Source organism: Bombina bombina, chromosome 3 (assembly GCF_027579735.1).
Source record: "Bombina bombina isolate aBomBom1 chromosome 3, aBomBom1.pri, whole genome shotgun sequence".
Lineage (NCBI taxonomy): Eukaryota > Metazoa > Chordata > Amphibia > Anura > Bombinatoridae > Bombina > Bombina bombina.
Window position 1 is genome coordinate 390,615,414 of NC_069501.1, and position 22,141 is coordinate 390,637,554.

The following is a 22,141-nucleotide window of genomic DNA, read 5'->3' on the forward strand; positions in this document are numbered from 1 at the left end:
AATTAAACTTTTTGGACTGTAAAACATCAGTCTGCTTTTTTGTGTCAGGCTCACAGCTTATACTGGGCCCACTTGCCCAGTGCCACCACTCATATCTTGTTTAATAGTAGTGTACGTGTACATTTAAAAAAAATTAAACTTTTTGGACTGTGAAACATCAGTCTGCTTTTTTGTGTCAGGCTCACAGCGTATACTGTGCCCACTTGCCCAGTGCCACCACTCATATCTTGTTTTATAGTAGTGTAAGTGTACATTTAAAAAAATAATAACTTTTTGGACTGTGAAACATCAGTCTGCTTTTTTGTGTCAGGCTCACAGCGTATACTGTGCCCACTTGCCCAGTGCCAGCACTCATATCTTGTTTAATAGTAGTGTAAGTGTACATTTAAAAAAATTAAAACTTTTTGGACTGTGAAACATCAGTCTGCTTTTTTGTGTCAGGCTCACAGCGTATACTGTGCCCACTTGCCCAGTGCCACCACTCATATCTTGTTTAATAGTAGTGTAAGTGTACATTTAAAAAAATTAAAACTTTTTGGACTGTGAAACATCAGTCTGCTTTTTTGTGTCAGGCTCACAGCGTATACTGTGCCCACTTGCCCAGTGCCACCACTCATATCTTGTTTAATAGTAGTGTAAGTGTACATTTAAAAAAATAATAACTTTTTGGACTGTGAAACATCAGTCTGCTTTTTTGTGTCAGGCTCACAGCGTATACTGTGCCCACTTGCCCAGTGCCACCACTCATATCTTGTTTAATAGTAGTGTAAGTGTACATTTAAAAACAAAAAAACATTTTGGACTGTGAAACATCAGTCTGCTTTTTTGTGTCAGGCTCACAGCTTATGCTGAGCCCACTTGCCCAGTGCCACCACTCATATCTTGTTTAATAGTAGTGTAAGTGTACATTTAAAAAAATTATAACTTTTTGGACTGTGAAACATCAGTCTGCTTTTTTGTGTGAGGCTCACAGCTTATACAGGGCCCACTTGCCCAGTGCCACCACTCATATCTTGTTTAATAGTAGTTTAAGTGTACATTTAAAAACAAAAAAAACTTTTTGGACTGTGAAACATCAGTCTGCTTTCTTGTGTCAGGCTCACAGCTTATACTGGGCCCACTTGCCCAGTGCCACCACTCATATTTTGTTTAATAGTAGTGTAAGTGTACATTTAAAAAAATAAAAACTTTTTGGACTGTGAAACATCAGTCTGCTTTTTTGTGTCAGGCTCACAGCGTATACTGTGCCCACTTGCCCAGTGGCACCACTCATATCTTGTTTAATAGTAGTGTAAGTGTACATTTAAAAAAACCAACTTTTTGGACTGTGAAACATCAGTATGCTTTTTTGTGTCAGGCTCACAGCGTATACTGTGCCCACTTGCCCAGTGCCACCACTCATATCTTGTTTAATAGTAGTGTAAGTGTACATTTAAAAAAAAAAAAAAAAACTTTTTGGACTGTGAAACATCAGTCTGCTTTTTTGTGTCAGGCTCACAGCCTATACTGTGCCCACTTGCCCAGTGCCACCACTCATATCTTGTTTAATAGTAGTATAAGTGTACATTTAAAAAAATAAAAACTTTTTGGACTGTGAAACATCAGTCTGCTTTTTTGTGTCAGGCTCACAAAGTATACTGTGCCCACTTGCCCAGAGACACCACTCATATCTTGTTTAATAGTAGTGTAAGTGTACATTTAAAAACAAAAAAAACTTTTTGCACTGTGAAACATCATTCAGCTTTTTTGTGTCAGGCTCACAGCTTATACTGGGCTTACTTGCACAGTGCCACCACTCATATCTTGTTTAATAGTAGTGTAAGTGTACATTTAAAAAAATAATAACTTTTTGGACTGTGAAATATCAGTCTGCTTTCTTGTGTCAGGCTCACAGCGTATACTGTGCCCACTTGCCCAGTGCCACCACTCATATCTTGTTTAATAGTAGTGTAAGTGTACATTTAAAAAAAAAAAAAAAACTTTTTGGACTGTGAAACATCAGTCTGCTTTTTTGGGTCAGGCTCACAGCCTATACTGTGCCCACTTGCCCAGTGCCAGCACTCATATCTTGTTTAATAGTAGTGTAAGTGTACATTTAAAAAAATTAAAACTTTTTGGACTGTAAAACATCAGTCTGCTTTTTTGTGTCAGGCTCACAGCTTATACTGGGCCCACTTGCCCAGTGCCACCACTCATATCTTGTTTAATAGTAGTGTACGTGTACATTTAAAAAAAATTAAACTTTTTGGACTGTGAAACATCAGTCTGCTTTTTTGTGTCAGGCTCACAGCGTATACTGTGCCCACTTGCCCAGTGCCACCACTCATATCTTGTTTAATAGTAGTGTAAGTGTACATTTAAAAAAATAATAACTTTTTGGACTGTGAAACATCAGTCTGCTTTTTTGTGTCAGGCTCACAGCGTATACTGTGCCCACTTGCCCAGTGCCAGCACTCATATCTTGTTTAATAGTAGTGTAAGTGTACATTTAAAAAAATTAAAACTTTTTGGACTGTGAAACATCAGTCTGCTTTTTTGTGTCAGGCTCACAGCGTATACTGTGCCCACTTGCCCAGTGCCACCACTCATATCTTGTTTAATAGTAGTGTAAGTGTACATTTAAAAAAATTAAAACTTTTTGGACTGTGAAACATCAGTCTGCTTTTTTGTGTCAGGCTCACAGCGTATACTGTGCCCACTTGCCCAGTGCCACCACTCATATCTTGTTTAATAGTAGTGTAAGTGTACATTTAAAAAAATAATAACTTTTTGGACTGTGAAACATCAGTCTGCTTTTTTGTGTCAGGCTCACAGCGTATACTGTGCCCACTTGCCCAGTGGCACCACTCATATCTTGTTTAATAGTAGTGTAAGTGTACATTTAAAAAAATAAAAACTTTTTGGACTGTGAAACATCAGTCTGCTTTTTTGTGTCAGGCTCACAAAGTATACTGTGCCCACTTGCCCAGAGACACCACTCATATCTTGTTTAATAGTAGTGTAAGTGTACATTTAAAAACAAAAAAAACTTTTTGCACTGTGAAACATCATTCAGCTTTTTTGTGTCAGGCTCACAGCTTATACTGGGCTTACTTGCACAGTGCCACCACTCATATCTTGTTTAATAGTAGTGTAAGTGTACATTTAAAAAAATAATAACTTTTTGGACTGTGAAATATCAGTCTGCTTTCTTGTGTCAGGCTCACAGCGTATACTGTGCCCACTTGCCCAGTGCCACCACTCATATCTTGTTTAATAGTAGTGTAAGTGTACATTTAAAAAAAAAAAAAAAAACTTTTTGGACTGTGAAACATCAGTCTGCTTTTTTGGGTCAGGCTCACAGCCTATACTGTGCCCACTTGCCCAGTGCCAGCACTCATATCTTGTTTAATAGTAGTGTAAGTGTACATTTAAAAAAATTAAAACTTTTTGGACTGTAAAACATCAGTCTGCTTTTTTGTGTCAGGCTCACAGCTTATACTGGGCCCACTTGCCCAGTGCCACCACTCATATCTTGTTTAATAGTAGTGTACGTGTACATTTAAAAAAAATTAAACTTTTTGGACTGTGAAACATCAGTCTGCTTTTTTGTGTCAGGCTCACAGCGTATACTGTGCCCACTTGCCCAGTGCCACCACTCATATCTTGTTTAATAGTAGTGTAAGTGTACATTTAAAAAAATAATAACTTTTTGGACTGTGAAACATCAGTCTGCTTTTTTGTGTCAGGCTCACAGCGTATACTGTGCCCACTTGCCCAGTGCCACCACTCATATCTTGTTTAATAGTAGTGTAAGTGTACATTTAAAAAAATTAAAACTTTTTGGACTGTGAAACATCAGTCTGCTTTTTTGTGTCAGGCTCACAGCGTATACTGTGCCCACTTGCCCAGTGCCACCACTCATATCTTGTTTAATAGTAGTGTAAGTGTACATTTAAAAAAATTAAAACTTTTTGGACTGTGAAACATCAGTCTGCTTTTTTGTGTCAGGCTCACAGCGTATACTGTGCCCACTTGCCCAGTGCCACCACTCATATCTTGTTTAATAGTAGTGTAAGTGTACATTTAAAAAAATAATAACTTTTTGGACTGTGAAACATCAGTCTGCTTTTTTGTGTCAGGCTCACAGCGTATACTGTGCCCACTTGCCCAGTGGCACCACTCATATCTTGTTTAATAGTAGTGTAAGTGTACATTTAAAAACAAAAAAAACTTTTTGGACTGTGAAACATCAGTCTGCTTTTTTGTGTCAGGCTCACAGCGTATACTGTGCCCACTTGCCCAGTGCCACCACTCATATCTTGTTTAATAGTAATGTAAGTGTACATTTAAAAAAAACTTTTTGGACTGTGAAACATCAGTCTGCTTTTTTGTGTCAGGCTCACAGCATATACTGTGCCCACTTGCCCAGTGCCACCACTCATATCTTGTTTAATAGTAGTGTAAGTGTACATTTAAAAAAATAAAAACGTTTTGGACTGTGAAACATCAGTCTGCTTTTTTGTGTCAGGCTCACAGCGTATACTGTGCCCACTTGCCCAGTGCAACCACTCATATCTTGTTTAATAGTAGTGTAAGTGTACATTTAAAAACAAAAACAACTTTTTGGCACTGTGAAACATCAGTCTGCTTTTTTGTGTCAGGCTCACAGCTTATACTGGGCCCACTTGCCCAGTGCCACCACTCATATCTTGTTTAATAGTAGTGTAAGTGTACATTTAAAAAAATTAAAACTTTTTGGACTGTGAAACATCAGTCTGCTTTTTTGTGTCAGGCTCAATGCGTATACTGTGCCCACTTGCCCAGTGCCACCACTCATATCTTGTTTAATAGTAGTGTAAGTGTACATTTAAAAAAAAAAAAACATTTTGGACTGTGAAACATCAGTCTGCTTTTTTGTGTCAGGCTCACAGCTTATGCTGAGCCCACTTGCCCAGTGCCACCACTCATATCTTGTTTAATAGTAGTGTAAGTGTACATTTAAAAAAATAAAAACTTTTTGGACTGTGAAACATCAGTCTGCTTTTTTTGTGTCAGGCTCACAGCGTATACTGTGTCCATTTGCCCAGTGCCACCACTCATATCTTGTTTAATAGTAGTGTAAGTGTACATTTAAAAAAATAAAAACTTTTTGGACTGTGAAACATCAGTGTGCTTTTTTGTGTCAGGCTCACAGCGTATACTGTGCCCACTTGCCCAGTGCCACCACTCATATCCGGTGTAACAGTAGTGTAAATTTAAAAACAAAAAACTTTTTGGACTGTAAAACATCAGTCTGCTTTTTTGTGCCAGGCTCACAGCGTATACTGTGCCCACTTGCCCAGTGGCACCACTCATATCTTGTTTAATAGTAGTGTAAGTGTACATTTTAAAAAAACAACTTTTTGGACTGTGAAACATCAGTCTGCTTTTTTTGTGTCAGGCTCACAGCGTATACTGTGCCCACTTGCCCAGTGCCAGCACTCATATCTTGTTTAATAGTAGTGTAAGTGTACATTTAAAAAAATTAAACTTTTTGGACTGTAAAACATCAGTCTGCTTTTTTGTGTCAGGCTCACAGCTTATACTGGGCCCACTTGCCCAGTGCCACCACTCATATCTTGTTTAATAGTAGTGTAAGTGTACATTTAAAAAAAATTAAACTTTTTGGACTGTGAAACATCAGTCTGCTTTTTTGTGTCAGGCTCACAGCGTATACTGTGCCCACTTGCCCAGTGCCACCACTCATATCTTGTTTAATAGTAGTGTAAGTGTACATTTAAAAAAATAATAACTTTTTGGACTGTGAAACATTAGTCTGCTTTTTTGTGTCAGGCTCACAGCGTATACTGTGCCCACTTGCCCAGTGCCAGCACTCATATCTTGTTTAATAGTAGTGTAAGTGTACATTTAAAAAAATTAAAACTTTTTGGACTGTGAAACATCAGTCTGCTTTTTTGTGTCAGGCTCACAGCGTATACTGTGCCCACTTGCCCAGTGCCACCACTCATATCTTGTTTAATAGTAGTGTAAGTGTACATTTAAAAAAATTAAAACTTTTTGGACTGTGAAACATCAGTCTGCTTTTTTGTGTCAGGCTCACAGCGTATACTGTGCCCACTTGCCCAGTGCCACCACTCATATCTTGTTTAATAGTAGTGTAAGTGTACATTTAAAAAAAAAATAACTTTTTGGACTGTGAAACATCAGTCTGCTTTTTTGTGTCAGGCTCACAGCGTATACTGTGCCCACTTGCCCAGTGCCACCACTCATATCTTGTTTAATAGTAGTGTAAGTGTACATTTAAAAACAAAAAAACATTTTGGACTGTGAAACATCAGTCTGCTTTTTTGTGTCAGGCTCACAGCTTATGCTGAGCCCACTTGCCCAGTGCCACCACTCATATCTTGTTTAATAGTAGTGTAAGTGTACATTTAAAAAAATTATAACTTTTTGGACTGTGAAACATCAGTCTGCTTTTTTGTGTGAGGCTCACAGCTTATACAGGGCCCACTTGCCCAGTGCCACCACTCATATCTTGTTTAATAGTAGTTTAAGTGTACATTTAAAAACAAAAAAAACTTTTTGGACTGTGAAACATCAGTCTGCTTTCTTGTGTCAGGCTCACAGCTTATACTGGGCCCACTTGCCCAGTGCCACCACTCATATTTTGTTTAATAGTAGTGTAAGTGTACATTTAAAAAAATAAAAACTTTTTGGACTGTGAAACATCAGTCTGCTTTTTTGTGTCAGGCTCACAGCGTATACTGTGCCCACTTGCCCAGTGGCACCACTCATATCTTGTTTAATAGTAGTGTAAGTGTACATTTAAAAAAACCAACTTTTTGGACTGTGAAACATCAGTATGCTTTTTTGTGTCAGGCTCACAGCGTATACTGTGCCCACTTGCCCATTGCCACCACTCATATCTTGTTTAATAGTTGTGTAAGTGTACATTTAAAAAAAAAAAAAAACTTTTTGGACTGTGAAACATCAGTCTGCTTTTTTGTGTCAGGCTCACAGCCTATACTGTGCCCACTTGCCCAGTGCCACCACTCATATCTTGTTTAATAGTAGTATAAGTGTACATTTAAAAAAATAAAAACTTTTTGGACTGTGAAACATCAGTCTGCTTTTTTGTGTCAGGCTCACAAAGTATAATGTGCCCACTTGCCCAGAGACACCACTCATATCTTGTTTAATAGTAGTGTAAGTGTACATTTAAAAACAAAAAAAACTTTTTGCACTGTGAAACATCATTCAGCTTTTTTGTGTCAGGCTCACAGCTTATACTGGGCTTACTTGCACAGTGCCACCACTCATATCTTGTTTAATAGTAGTGTAAGTGTACATTTAAAAAAATAATAACTTTTTGGACTGTGAAATATCAGTCTGCTTTCTTGTGTCAGGCTCACAGCGTATACTGTGCCCACTTGCCCAGTGCCACCACTCATACCTTGTTTAATAGTAGTGTAAGTGTACATTTAAAAACAAAAAACTTTTGGACTGTGAAACATCAGTCTTCTTTTTTTGTGTCAGGCTCACAGCGTATACTGTGCCCAGTTGCCCATTGCCACCACTCATATCTTGTTTAATAGTAATGTAAGTGTACATTTAAAAAAAAAAAATGTTTGGACTGTGAAACATCAGTCTGCTTTTTTGTGTCAGGCTCACAGCATATACTGTGCCCACTTGCCCAGTGCCACCACTCATATCTTGTTTAATAGTAGTGTAAGTGTACATTTAAAAAAATAAAAACTTTTTGGACTGTGAAACATCAGTCTGCTTTTTTGTGTCAGGCTCACAGCGTATACTGTGCCCACTTGCCCAGTGCCACCACTCATATCTTGTTTAATAGTAGTGTAAGTGTACATTTAAAAAAATAATAACTTTTTGGACTGTGAAACATCAGTCTGCTTTTTTGTTTCAGGCTCAAAGCGTATACTGTGCCCACTTGCCCAGTGCCAGCACTCATATCTTGTTTAATAGTAGTGTAAGTGTACATTTAAAAAAATAAATACTTTTTGGACTGTGAAATATCAGTCTGCTTTTTTTGTGTCAGGCTCACAGCGTATACTGTGCCCACTTGCCCAGTGCCACCACTCATATCTTGTTTAATAGTAGTGTAAGTGTACATTTAAAAAAAAAACTTTTTGGACTGTGAAACATCAGCTGCTTTTTTGTGTCAGGATCACAGCTTATACTGGGCCAACTTGCCCAGTGCCACCACTCATATCTTGTTTAATAGTATTGTGAATGTACATTTAAAAACAAAAAAAACTTTTTGGACTGTGAAACATCAGTCTGCTTTTTTGTGTCAGGCTCACAGCGTATACTGTGCCCACTTGCCCAGTGCCACCACTCATATCTTGTTTAATAGTAGTGTAAGTGTACATTTAAAAAAAACAACTTTTTGGACTGTGAAACATCAGTCTGCTTTTTTTGTGTCAGGCTCACAGCGTATACTGTGCCCACTTGCCCAGTGCCAGCACTCATATCTTGTTTAATAGTAGTGTAAGTGTACATTTAAAAAAATTAAACTTTTTGGACTGTAAAACATCAGTCTGCTTTTTTGTGTCAGGCTCACAGCTTATACTGGGCCCACTTGCCCAGTGGCACCACTCATATCTTGTTTAATAGTAGTGTAAGTGTAAATTTAAAAAAAACAACTTTTTGGACTGTGAAACATCAGTCTGCTTTTTTTGTGTCAGGCTCACAGCGTATACTGTGCCCACTTGCCCAGTGCCAGCACTCATATCTTGTTTAATAGTAGTGTAAGTGTACATTTAAAAAAAACAACTTTTTGGACTGTGAAACATCAGTCTGCTTTTTTTGTGTCAGGCTCACAGCGTATACTGTGCCCACTTGCCCAGTGCCAGCACTCATATCTTGTTTAATAGTAGTGTAAGTGTACATTTAAAAAAATTAAACTTTTTGGACTGTAAAACATCAGTCTGCTTTTTTGTGTCAGGCTCACAGCTTATACTGGGCCCACTTGCCCAGTGCCACCACTCATATCTTGTTTAATAGTAGTGTACGTGTACATTTAAAAAAAATTAAACTTTTTGGACTGTGAAACATCAGTCTGCTTTTTTGTGTCAGGCTCACAGCGTATACTGTGCCCACTTGCCCAGTGCCACCACTCATATCTTGTTTTATAGTAGTGTAAGTGTACATTTAAAAAAATAATAACTTTTTGGACTGTGAAACATCAGTCTGCTTTTTTGTGTCAGGCTCACAGCGTATACTGTGCCCACTTGCCCAGTGCCAGCACTCATATCTTGTTTAATAGTAGTGTAAGTGTACATTTAAAAAAAATAAAACTTTTTGGACTGTGAAACATCAGTCTGCTTTTTTGTGTCAGGCTCACAGCGTATACTGTGCCCACTTGCCCAGTGCCACCACTCATATCTTGTTTAATAGTAGTGTAAGTGTACATTTAAAAAAATTAAAACTTTTTGGACTGTGAAACATCAGTCTGCTTTTTTGTGTCAGGCTCACAGCGTATACTGTGCCCACTTGCCCAGTGCCACCACTCATATCTTGTTTAATAGTAGTGTAAGTGTACATTTAAAAAAATTATAACTTTTTGGACTGTGAAACATCAGTCTGCTTTTTTGTGTCAGGCTCACAGCGTATACTGTGCCCACTTGCCCAGTGCCACCACTCATATCTTGTTTAATAGTAGTGTAAGTGTACATTTAAAAACAAAAAAACATTTTGGACTGTGAAACATCAGTCTGCTTTTTTGTGTCAGGCTCACAGCTTATGCTGAGCCCACTTGCCCAGTGCCACCACTCATATCTTGTTTAATAGTAGTGTAAGTGTACATTTAAAAAAATTATAACTTTTTGGACTGTGAAACATCAGTCTGCTTTTTTGTGTGAGGCTCACAGCTTATACAGGGCCCACTTGCCCAGTGCCACCACTCATATCTTGTTTAATAGTAGTTTAAGTGTACATTTAAAAACAAAAAAAACTTTTTGGACTGTGAAACATCAGTCTGCTTTCTTGTGTCAGGCTCACAGCTTATACTGGGCCCACTTGCCCAGTGCCACCACTCATATTTTGTTTAATAGTAGTGTAAGTGTACATTTAAAAAAATAAAAACTTTTTGGACTGTGAAACATCAGTCTGCTTTTTTGTGTCAGGCTCACAGCGTATACTGTGCCCACTTGCCCAGTGGCACCACTCATATCTTGTTTAATAGTAGTGTAAGTGTACATTTAAAAAAACCAACTTTTTGGACTGTGAAACATCAGTATGCTTTTTTGTGTCAGGCTCACAGCGTATACTGTGCCCACTTGCCCAGTGCCACCACTCATATCTTGTTTAATAGTAGTGTAAGTGTACATTTAAAAAAAAAAAAAAAAACTTTTTGGACTGTGAAACATCAGTCTGCTTTTTTGTGTCAGGCTCACAGCCTATACTGTGCCCACTTGCCCAGTGCCACCACTCATATCTTGTTTAATAGTAGTATAAGTGTACATTTAAAAAAATAAAAACTTTTTGGACTGTGAAACATCAGTCTGCTTTTTTGTGTCAGGCTCACAAAGTATACTGTGCCCACTTGCCCAGAGACACCACTCATATCTTGTTTAATAGTAGTGTAAGTGTACATTTAAAAACAAAAAAAACTTTTTGCACTGTGAAACATCATTCAGCTTTTTTGTGTCAGGCTCACAGCTTATACTGGGCTTACTTGCACAGTGCCACCACTCATATCTTGTTTAATAGTAGTGTAAGTGTACATTTAAAAAAATAATAACTTTTTGGACTGTGAAATATCAGTCTGCTTTCTTGTGTCAGGCTCACAGCGTATACTGTGCCCACTTGCCCAGTGCCACCACTCATATCTTGTTTAATAGTAGTGTAAGTGTACATTTAAAAAAAAAAAAAAAACTTTTTGGACTGTGAAACATCAGTCTGCTTTTTTGGGTCAGGCTCACAGCCTATACTGTGCCCACTTGCCCAGTGCCAGCACTCATATCTTGTTTAATAGTAGTGTAAGTGTACATTTAAAAAAATTAAAACTTTTTGGACTGTAAAACATCAGTCTGCTTTTTTGTGTCAGGCTCACAGCTTATACTGGGCCCACTTGCCCAGTGCCACCACTCATATCTTGTTTAATAGTAGTGTACGTGTACATTTAAAAAAAATTAAACTTTTTGGACTGTGAAACATCAGTCTGCTTTTTTGTGTCAGGCTCACAGCGTATACTGTGCCCACTTGCCCAGTGCCACCACTCATATCTTGTTTAATAGTAGTGTAAGTGTACATTTAAAAAAATAATAACTTTTTGGACTGTGAAACATCAGTCTGCTTTTTTGTGTCAGGCTCACAGCGTATACTGTGCCCACTTGCCCAGTGCCACCACTCATATCTTGTTTAATAGTAGTGTAAGTGTACATTTAAAAAAATTAAAACTTTTTGGACTGTGAAACATCAGTCTGCTTTTTTGTGTCAGGCTCACAGCGTATACTGTGCCCACTTGCCCAGTGCCACCACTCATATCTTGTTTAATAGTAGTGTAAGTGTACATTTAAAAAAATTAAAACTTTTTGGACTGTGAAACATCAGTCTGCTTTTTTGTGTCAGGCTCACAGCGTATACTGTGCCCACTTGCCCAGTGCCACCACTCATATCTTGTTTAATAGTAGTGTAAGTGTACATTTAAAAAAATAATAACTTTTTGGACTGTGAAACATCAGTCTGCTTTTTTGTGTCAGGCTCACAGCGTATACTGTGCCCACTTGCCCAGTGGCACCACTCATATCTTGTTTAATAGTAGTGTAAGTGTACATTTAAAAACAAAAAAAACTTTTTGGACTGTGAAACATCAGTCTGCTTTTTTGTGTCAGGCTCACAGCGTATACTGTGCCCACTTGCCCAGTGCCACCACTCATATCTTGTTTAATAGTAATGTAAGTGTACATTTAAAAAAAACTTTTTGGACTGTGAAACATCAGTCTGCTTTTTTGTGTCAGGCTCACAGCATATACTGTGCCCACTTGCCCAGTGCCACCACTCATATCTTGTTTAATAGTAGTGTAAGTGTACATTTAAAAAAATAAAAACGTTTTGGACTGTGAAACATCAGTCTGCTTTTTTGTGTCAGGCTCACAGCGTATACTGTGCAAACTTGCCCAGTGCAACCACTCATATCTTGTTTAATAGTAGTGTAAGTGTACATTTAAAAACAAAAACAACTTTTTGGCACTGTGAAACATCAGTCTGCTTTTTTGTGTCAGGCTCACAGCTTATACTGGGCCCACTTGCCCAGTGCCACCACTCATATCTTGTTTAATAGTAGTGTAAGTGTACATTTAAAAAAATTAAAACTTTTTGGACTGTGAAACATCAGTCTGCTTTTTTGTGTCAGGCTCAATGCGTATACTGTGCCCACTTGCCCAGTGCCACCACTCATATCTTGTTTAATAGTAGTGTAAGTGTACATTTAAAAAAAAAAAAACTTTTTGGACTGTGAAACATCAGTCTGCTTTTTTGTGTCAGGCTCACAGCTTATGCTGAGCCCACTTGCCCAGTGCCACCACTCATATCTTGTTTAATAGTAGTGTAAGTGTACATTTAAAAAAATAAATACTTTTTGGACTGTGAAACATCATTCTGCTTTTTTTGTGTCAGGCTCACAGCGTATACTGTGTCCATTTGCCCAGTGCCACCACTCATATCTTGTTTAATAGTAGTGTAAGTGTACATTTAAAAAAATAAAAACTTTTTGGACTGTGAAACATCAGTCTGCTTTTTTTGTGTCAGGCTCACAGCGTATACTGTGTCCATTTGCCCAGTGCCACCACTCATATCTTGTTTAATAGTAGTGTAAGTGTACATTTAAAAAAATAAAAACTTATTGGACTGTGAAACATCAGTGTGCTTTTTTGTGTCAGGCTCACAGCGTATACTGTGCCCACTTGCCCAGTGCCACCACTCATATCCGGTGTAACAGTAGTGTAAATTTAAAAACAAAAAACTTTTTGGACTGTAAAACATCAGTCTGCTTTTTTGTGCCAGGCTCACAGCTTATACTGTGCCCACTTGCCCAGTGGCACCACTCATATCTTGTTTAATAGTAGTGTAAGTGTACATTTTAAAAAAACAACTTTTTGGACTGTGAAACATCAGTCTGCTTTTTTTGTGTCAGGCTCACAGCGTATACTGTGCCCACTTGCCCAGTGCCAGCACTCATATCTTGTTTAATAGTAGTGTAAGTGTACATTTAAAAAAATTAAACTTTTTGGACTGTAAAACATCAGTCTGCTTTTTTGTGTAAGGCTCACAGCTTATACTGGGCCCACTTGCCCAGTGCCACCACTCATATCTTGTTTAATAGTAGTGTACGTGTACATTTAAAAAAAATTAAACTTTTTGGACTGTGAAACATCAGTCTGCTTTTTTGTGTCAGGCTCACAGCGTATACTGTGCCCACTTGCCCAGTGCCACCACTCATATCTTGTTTAATAGTAGTGTAAGTGTACATTTAAAAAAATAATAACTTTTTGGACTGTGAAACATTAGTCTGCTTTTTTGTGTCAGGCTCACAGCGTATACTGTGCCCACTTGCCCAGTGCCACCACTCATATCTTGTTTAATAGTAGTGTAAGTGTACATTTAAAAAAATTAAAACTTTTTGGACTGTGAAACATCAGTCTGCTTTTTTGTGTCAGGCTCACAGCGTATACTGTGCCCACTTGCCCAGTGCCACCACTCATATCTTGTTTAATAGTAGTGTAAGTGTACTTTTAAAAAAATTAAAACTTTTTGGACTGTGAAACATCAGTCTGCTTTTTTGTGTCAGGCTCACAGCGTATACTGTGCCCACTTGCCCAGTGCCACCACTCATATCTTGTTTAATAGTAGTGTAAGTGTACATTTAAAAAAAAAATAACTTTTTGGACTGTGAAACATCAGTCTGCTTTTTTGTGTCAGGCTCACAGCGTATACTGTGCCCACTTGCCCAGTGCCACCACTCATATCTTGTTTAATAGTAGTGTAAGTGTACATTTAAAAACAAAAAAACATTTTGGACTGTGAAACATCAGTCTGCTTTTTTGTGTCAGGCTCACAGCTTATGCTGAGCCCACTTGCCCAGTGCCACCACTCATATCTTGTTTAATAGTAGTGTAAGTGTACATTTAAAAAAATTATAACTTTTTGGACTGTGAAACATCAGTCTGCTTTTTTGTGTGAGGCTCACAGCTTATACAGGGCCCACTTGCCCAGTGCCACCACTCATATCTTGTTTAATAGTTGTTTAAGTGTACATTTAAAAACAAAAAAAACTTTTTGGACTGTGAAACATCAGTCTGCTTTCTTGTGTCAGGCTCACAGCTTATACTGGGCCCACTTGCCCAGTGCCACCACTCATATTTTGTTTAATAGTAGTGTAAGTGTACATTTAAAAAAATAAAAACTTTTTGGACTGTGAAACATCAGTCTGCTTTTTTGTGTCAGGCTCACAGCGTATACTGTGCCCACTTGCCCAGTGGCACCACTCATATCTTGTTTAATAGTAGTGTAAGTGTACATTTAAAAAAACCAACTTTTTGGACTGTGAAACATCAGTATGCTTTTTTGTGTCAGGCTCACAGCGTATACTGTGCCCACTTGCCCAGTGCCACCACTAATATCTTGTTTAATAGTTGTGTAAGTGTACATTTAAAAAAAAAAAAAAACTTTTTGGACTGTGAAACATCAGTCTGCTTTTTTGTGTCAGGCTCACAGCCTATACTGTGCCCACTTGCCCAGTGCCACCACTCATATCTTGTTTAATAGTAGTATAAGTGTACATTTAAAAAAATAAAAACTTTTTGGACTGTGAAACATCAGTCTGCTTTTTTGTGTCAGGCTCACAAAGTATACTGTGCCCACTTGCCCAGAGACACCACTCATATCTTGTTTAATAGTAGTGTAAGTGTACATTTAAAAACAAAAAAAACTTTTTGCACTGTGAAACATCATTCAGCTTTTTTGTGTCAGGCTCACAGCTTATACTGGGCTTACTTGCACAGTGCCACCACTCATATCTTGTTTAATAGTAGTGTAAGTGTACATTTAAAAAAATAATAACTTTTTGGACTGTGAAATATCAGTCTGCTTTCTTGTGTCAGGCTCACAGCGTATACTGTGCCCACTTGCCCAGTGCCACCACTCATACCTTGTTTAATAGTAGTGTAAGTGTACATTTAAAAATAAAAAACTTTTGGACTGTGAAACATCAGTCTGCTTTTTTGTGTCAGGCTCACAGCGTATACTGTGCCCAGTTGCCCATTGCCACCACTCATATCTTGTTTAATAGTAATGTAATTGTACATTTAAAAAAAAAAACTGTTTAGACTGTGAAACATCAGTCTGCTTTTTTGTGTCAGGCTCACAGCATATACTGTGCCCACTTGCCCAGTGCCACCACTCATATCTTGTTTAATAGTAGTGTAAGTGTACATTTAAAAAAATAAAAACTTTTTGGACTGTGAAACATCAGTCTGCTTTTTTGTGTCAGGCTCACAGCGTATACTGTGCCCACTTGCCCAGTGCCACCACTCATATCTTGTTTAATAGTAGTGTAAGTGTACATTTAAAAACAAAAACAACGTTTTTGCACTGTGAAACATCAGTCTGCTTTTTTGTGTCAGGCTCACAGCTTATACTGGGCCCACTTGCCCAGTGCCACCACTCATATCTTGTTTAATAGTAGTGTAAGTGTACATTTAAAAAAAATTAAACTTTTTGGACTGTGAAACATCAGTCTGCTTTTTTGTGTCAGGCTCACAGCGTATACTGTGCCCACTTGCCCAGTGCCACCACTCATATCTTGTTTAATAGTAGTGTAAGTGTACATTTAAAAAAATAATAACTTTTTGGACTGTGAAACATCAGTCTGCTTTTTTGTTTCAGGCTCAAAGCGTATACTGTGCCCACTTGCCCAGTGCCAGCACTCATATCTTGTTTAATAGTAGTGTAAGTGTACATTTAAAAAAATAAATACTTTTTGGACTGTGAAATATCAGTCTGCTTTTTTTGTGTCAGGCTCACAGCGTATACTGTGCCCACTTGCCCAGTGCCACCACTCATATCTTGTTTAATAGTAGTGTAAGTGTACATTTAAAAAAAAAACTTTTTGGACTGTGAAACATCAGTCTGCTTTTTTGTGTCAGGATCACAGCTTATACTGGGCCAACTTGCCCAGTGCCACCACTCATATCTTGTTTAATAGTATTGTGAATGTACATTTAAAAACAAAAAAAACTTTTTGGACTGTGAAACATCAGTCTGCTTTTTTGTGTCAGGCTCACAGCTTATACTGGGCCCACTTGCCCAGTGCCACCACTCATATTTTGTTTAATAGTAGTGTAAGTGTACATTTAAAAACAAAAAAATGGGGGGCGGAGCTAGCAGCCTAGCTGAGTAGTCGCAGGGGAGAAGAGCTCCTGCTTGAAAAGTTGTTTAAAACTCATTTAATATAGCTAAAAGACTTTGAACTACTATTTTATCACAGCAAACTTACTCCCTACATTATTGGATTATAAACTGAGCCCAGAATTACATAAGAGGGTGAGTTTCTAAGGTGTCGCATCGGGACCAGCTATCTTGCAGTCTGTGCCATCTAGCAGTCTGTGTGCAGCGCCTGTATCCTGAGCACAGCTTGTGTACCTACTGACTGCTATCTGTTCCTGGCATCCAGCTCCGGAGGGTCGGGGCTCCGCTCCGGAGCTGCTACATCTACAGCCATTGCATCTCCTCATCACCGCTTGCAGACGCGGTTTTACCCAGCAATTACCTCAACACTGGACTTTGCTAAGGTCCCTTAGCAGCGATCGGTCCCTTCTCTGAGTGGATCTGGAGCAGGGGGGTCGACCCGCAACGAGGAACAGAAGTGGGGCTGAGCGGGTAAGTGATTCCAGCCTTTAGATCCCTAAAGTGTTGTGGCGCGAAAAACCGCCATCTTGCCGTCCCCCTCGCCAGCCTCACAAAGAACGGTGTCAGACTCGACCCCCCTCTACATACCTGATAGTGACTCTGTCCTCCACCCTAAGGGCCGCAACTCCTAATAAAGTTCAGTAAGAGCTCCCAGGGTCAAACGTACCAACATATTTTACGGCACTTCTAACCGCAACCTAGGCCTGGTGGCGTAATAGCAAATACATTCTGCAGCATAGAGGGTAAAACGCTTCCAGGTCCTGGTCCTGCTCCCATCCTGAAAGTTGTTCCCCACTTAACTATTTCGGACTACTGTCTTTGTGAGACCTGTTGGGAAAAAGCTTATCCCCATTCAGCACACATTTGGCATCATATATCCTGCACAGAGTAATAAAACTACAGACTTGGCTGAATAGCTTACAAAATATAAATGCAGGTATAACTGATTTGGATCAGAACTAGCCAAGCTTTGCCAGTTAAAAGAAATTGAAGGAACACAAACAGCACCCATAACAGGGCTATTGGTAGAGCTTAATGAGGTGGATTTGAAATAAAGAGACATAATTGTACAGAACTGCGACAGACAACAAGAATTGCAGTAAATATAAAGACAGAGAGGTGTAGCGTTATCACTATAAAATCTGTTAGCACATGATACCGAACACCACTGAATACAATTGTGCTTTGCTGGCCTCTATCCCCTTCATTTCCTGCTGAACGCTGTGTCAGTAGGTCATACCCCATTACCCCTGCCCGTCTTCGTCCAGTGGGGACAACTGCCCTGGGGTATAGAGGCTGGTGACATTAATTAACTTCCAGTGTATGGGATGGTGGAATGCATGATGACCCATCTACATAGGAAAAAGCCACTGGGAGATGTAATGAGTTAAAGATGTAAAGATGTGTTTTTGAAGTGGTCCAACAATCACACACTGCTCAAGACGAACTACCACAATTATATATGGAACAGTGCTCCTCTCACCTTACACTATTCTTCCCTCATAGCAATAAATAAGCATACTGCCTGAGCATATGGGATGAAGAAAGTGAGGCAGCATTATTAATATATGGAATAAACGCCCCTACTTAGGTAGAGGGGGAGGGTTTTGAAGAACAGTCCCAGAAACACAACCTTTAGTAAATTAAATTGAGTCAAAAGGACTTGGCTCTTGATATTTCCTGATTCTGCAAGATTATCTAGACTGTCTACCTGACCGGGGTAGGGACGACACTGTGAGAGATATTCATTATGTCAACCAGGAAAGGGAACAAGACGGATAAAGGGATGAAGAGCACATCTATGGAGACATTTTTCAAAACGCCCAGAGCCCATAAAGTTAAAGATCTTCTTTTAAATGAAGTGGAGGAGGATCCTGAATCTGAAAATGAGGGAGAACCTGAAGACATGACTCCTGTGACCAAGGCGGATCTAAATGCCTTGGTATCCAAACAGGATATTGCGACCAATTTCGATAAACTCTGGGAAAAGATGGATAGCTTTCAAGAGAAGATTACCAACAGTCTTACTGATATCAAAACTGAAATCTCTGAACTGGGCAATCGGGTAGACTCATTGGAAACAGCAACTGATGAAATGAGTGAAGAAGTAGCTGAAGCAGCCCAAACATTAACAAACCAACAACAAATGATAATGGAGCTAGAAGAGAAAATTGAGGACATCGAAAATAGGAGCAGAAGATCCAATATCCGCCTCAAAGGGGTCCCTGAGACAATTGGAGCAGAAGACTTGCACGACTATCTCCAGCAACTATTTAGGGCAATACTGGGAGCATCAGTTGACTCTGAAGTTCAAATAGAAAGAGCCCATAGGGCCCTTAGGGCTAAGCCCAAACCAGATCAACCCCCGAGATACTTAAGCTCCTGAGATACCCCGATAGAGAAAAAATATTGTCAGCTGCAAGACACAACCCCACGTTTAAATTCCAAGGCAACGTTATTCAGTTTTTTCAAGATTTATGCATCAAGACCCTACAAAGAAGATATACCCTCCGACCACTCACCCTCCTCAGGAAACACCACATTCCATACAGATGGGGTTTCCCCTTTGCCTTGCATGTAGTGAGAAATGGCAGAACTGCCACGATCAAGACCACAGCGGAAATACCTGATATTTGCAAATTTTTGGAGCTGGATCCACCAGAAATTACAGAAAAGGAAGCAACAACAAGCTCTCTGGAACTTTCTCACTCTCAGGCAAAGTCTCAGAGACCGAGATGGAAAAAAGTTACTAAAAAGAAAGCTAAGACTTGAAAACTAGATATAATGAGGGCAGTATCCACTGGAAAGATTTTTACTTTTCTGCTGTAAATTTATAAGACATAGGCAAGGATCATTAACCCCATGACAAAGAGAGGGGTTGAGAGGACACTAAGCCTAAGAGACTGTTGTATGTTCATTAACGTTCATAAGATGCTTTATATTGTGGTTTTTGTTGTGACCATGTACAAAACACACACTGTGGTGGTGTTGGTAAAAGATGACCAGCATACTGTTATATTGTAATATGTTTTTGGTTATGTTAATGTTTATGTTTTTGTTCTTTGGAGTCACGGGATGCCCCACGAGTACGCAGAGCTCATCAATTATAGGTGAATCGCTAAGAGGTTGGGAGAGGTCTCATCAGAAAGAGAACAAGGTACCCTTAGAATACCCAACCACTGGTAAGAAAAGAGTAGTGCACAAATATATGCTTAAGAATGTCATTAGCTAGAATAACATTGCTCTCGCATAAAGCGAGAGGTCTTAACACTGACATAAAAAGAAGGACAGCACTGACTAATTATAGACGACTGAAAGCTACTGTAATTTTCCTCCAGGAGACACATTTCCTGCACTCCACCATTCCCAAATACTGGGCTAGAGACTTTCCACAACAATTCCACTCTACGATAGATTCTAAAAAAAGAGGAGTCTCTATTCTTATACACTCCTCTATACCTTTCACACACAAAGAAACTATAGCAGACAAAGACGGCAGATACCTCCTGGTATCAGGTCAAGTAGGGGGAATAGATATAGTCTTTTGCAACGTGTACGCCCCAAATGAACAACAAGACAAATATTTTCAAAATATATCTCATCTACTAACTGACTGGTCTAGGACACGTATAATCTTAGCAGGAGACTTTAACATAGACATACAATCACTGATGAAACACACAACCAGCCTGCAATCTAAAAAGAAGACTAGACAGAAAGGGGTAGCTAAGAACATAGGGAGGATGCTTGAGCAGCATATGCTGCAGGACACTTGGCAAGTACTTAATGGGGATGCTAGAGACACCACATTCTACTCATCGGCACACAACAGTTACTCGAAGATAGATTATGTGTATACGAGTCAGATACTGCAACCGATATTACAACATATAGATATTCTTCCGTGTGTATGGTCTGACCATTCAATTACTAAACTATGTCTAGGGGACCTATTGGACCCAAAGAGAACAAAATCATGGACTTATGATCCGTCTTGTATTAAAAATCCGCTCGTAAAAGATAAAATTCTTAAGGATCTAGAGGAATATTGGCGGATTAATGTAGATACCACGAGTAACCCTATTATACCATGGGCGGCACATAAAGCAGTGATTAGAGGTATATTAATTAAAGAAAAGACAGCAGCTAGGAGACAACACACCCTACTCCTGACACAATTATACTCGGAGATTACTTCACTAGAGAGGGCACATAGAATAACTAGATCCCAAGCCACATTGACACAATTGCAGAGCACTAAGAATAAGCTACAAACTATATTAAATGAACAATCCGTCAAAGCGGCACACAGACTGAAAACAAACTACTTTATCTTCTCAAATAAACCTGATAGATATCTAGCGAAAAAAATCAGGGATAATTATCAGGCCTTATCAATACCGAGCATACAGAACTCAAAGGGACACATGACATCCCACCCACAGGAAATTGTTGACACATTTGCTCACTTTTATAGCGACTTGTATGATGGGACTAAAGTGCAACACTGCCCTCTGACGGAAAAAGTATTTGATTCTTTTTTACATAAAGCGGACCTGAAGCCAATTTCTGAGGAAGATAGGGAGGCCCTGAACGCTAAAATTACACCTGAGGAGGTACGAGCTGCTATTAAAGATCTTAAACCTAGCAAAGCCCCAGGCCCAGATGGATTCCCAGGGGAATACTATAAAGCTTTTAGAGATATACTATTGCCTCACCTGGTGGTGTTTGCTAACCACATTATGGAAGGGGGAGAAATACCTACAGAACTGCTTCAGGCTAGGATATTGGTGATCCCAAAACAGGGAAAGGACCCCCATTTCTGCGCTAATTATAGACCAATTTCCCTTATCAACCAGGACCTTAAAATAGTTACTAAAATACTAGCTAATAGACTGAAACACATCCTGCCCTCAATCATACACCCTGATCAAGTTGGATTTATTAAGGACAGGGAGGCCCCCGACAATATACGTAGAATGGTGTCGGTTATTGACTTTCTTCGAGACAAAGGGATGCCTTCTCTGATCCTATCTTTGGATGCGGAGAAGGCATTCGACCGAGTTGACTGGAAATATATGTTGAGTGTGCTGTCACTAATAGGTTTTGAGGGACGGTTTGTGAAGGCCATTAAGGGATTATATTCGACACCCACGGCACAGGTTAGAGCAATCGGACACCAATCTGAGACTATACATATACTTAACGGTACACGACAGGGATGCCCCTTATCACCCTTAATCTTTGCGCTATGCATAGAACCCTTAGCTGCATATATACGTAATTGTCCTGATATCTGGGGACTGGAAGTAGGGAAGATACATCATAAAATTACCTTATTTGCAGACGACGTGTTGCTCACCATTACGAAACCGCTCATCTCGTTGCCACACGTATATCATGCCATACAATTATTCTCCCAGATATCGGGGTATAAAATTAACGCAGACAAATGCGAAGCACTCCCCCTATCGTTGCCTAAACATACCATGAAGGCAATTGAATCAAATTTTGACTTCAAATGGGTATTAGACGGGCTCAAATACCTAGGGATAAAGCTGACTACCCACTCTTCTAAATTGTATGCTGCAAATTATTTTCCCCTTTACAAAGCAATTAGGTCAGACTTAGGAAGGTGGAGGAAAATGGGATTCTCCTGGTATGGAAGGTTATCTGCTGTCAAGATGACGATTCTACCCAGAATCCTCTATCTGTTCAGGGTCCTCCC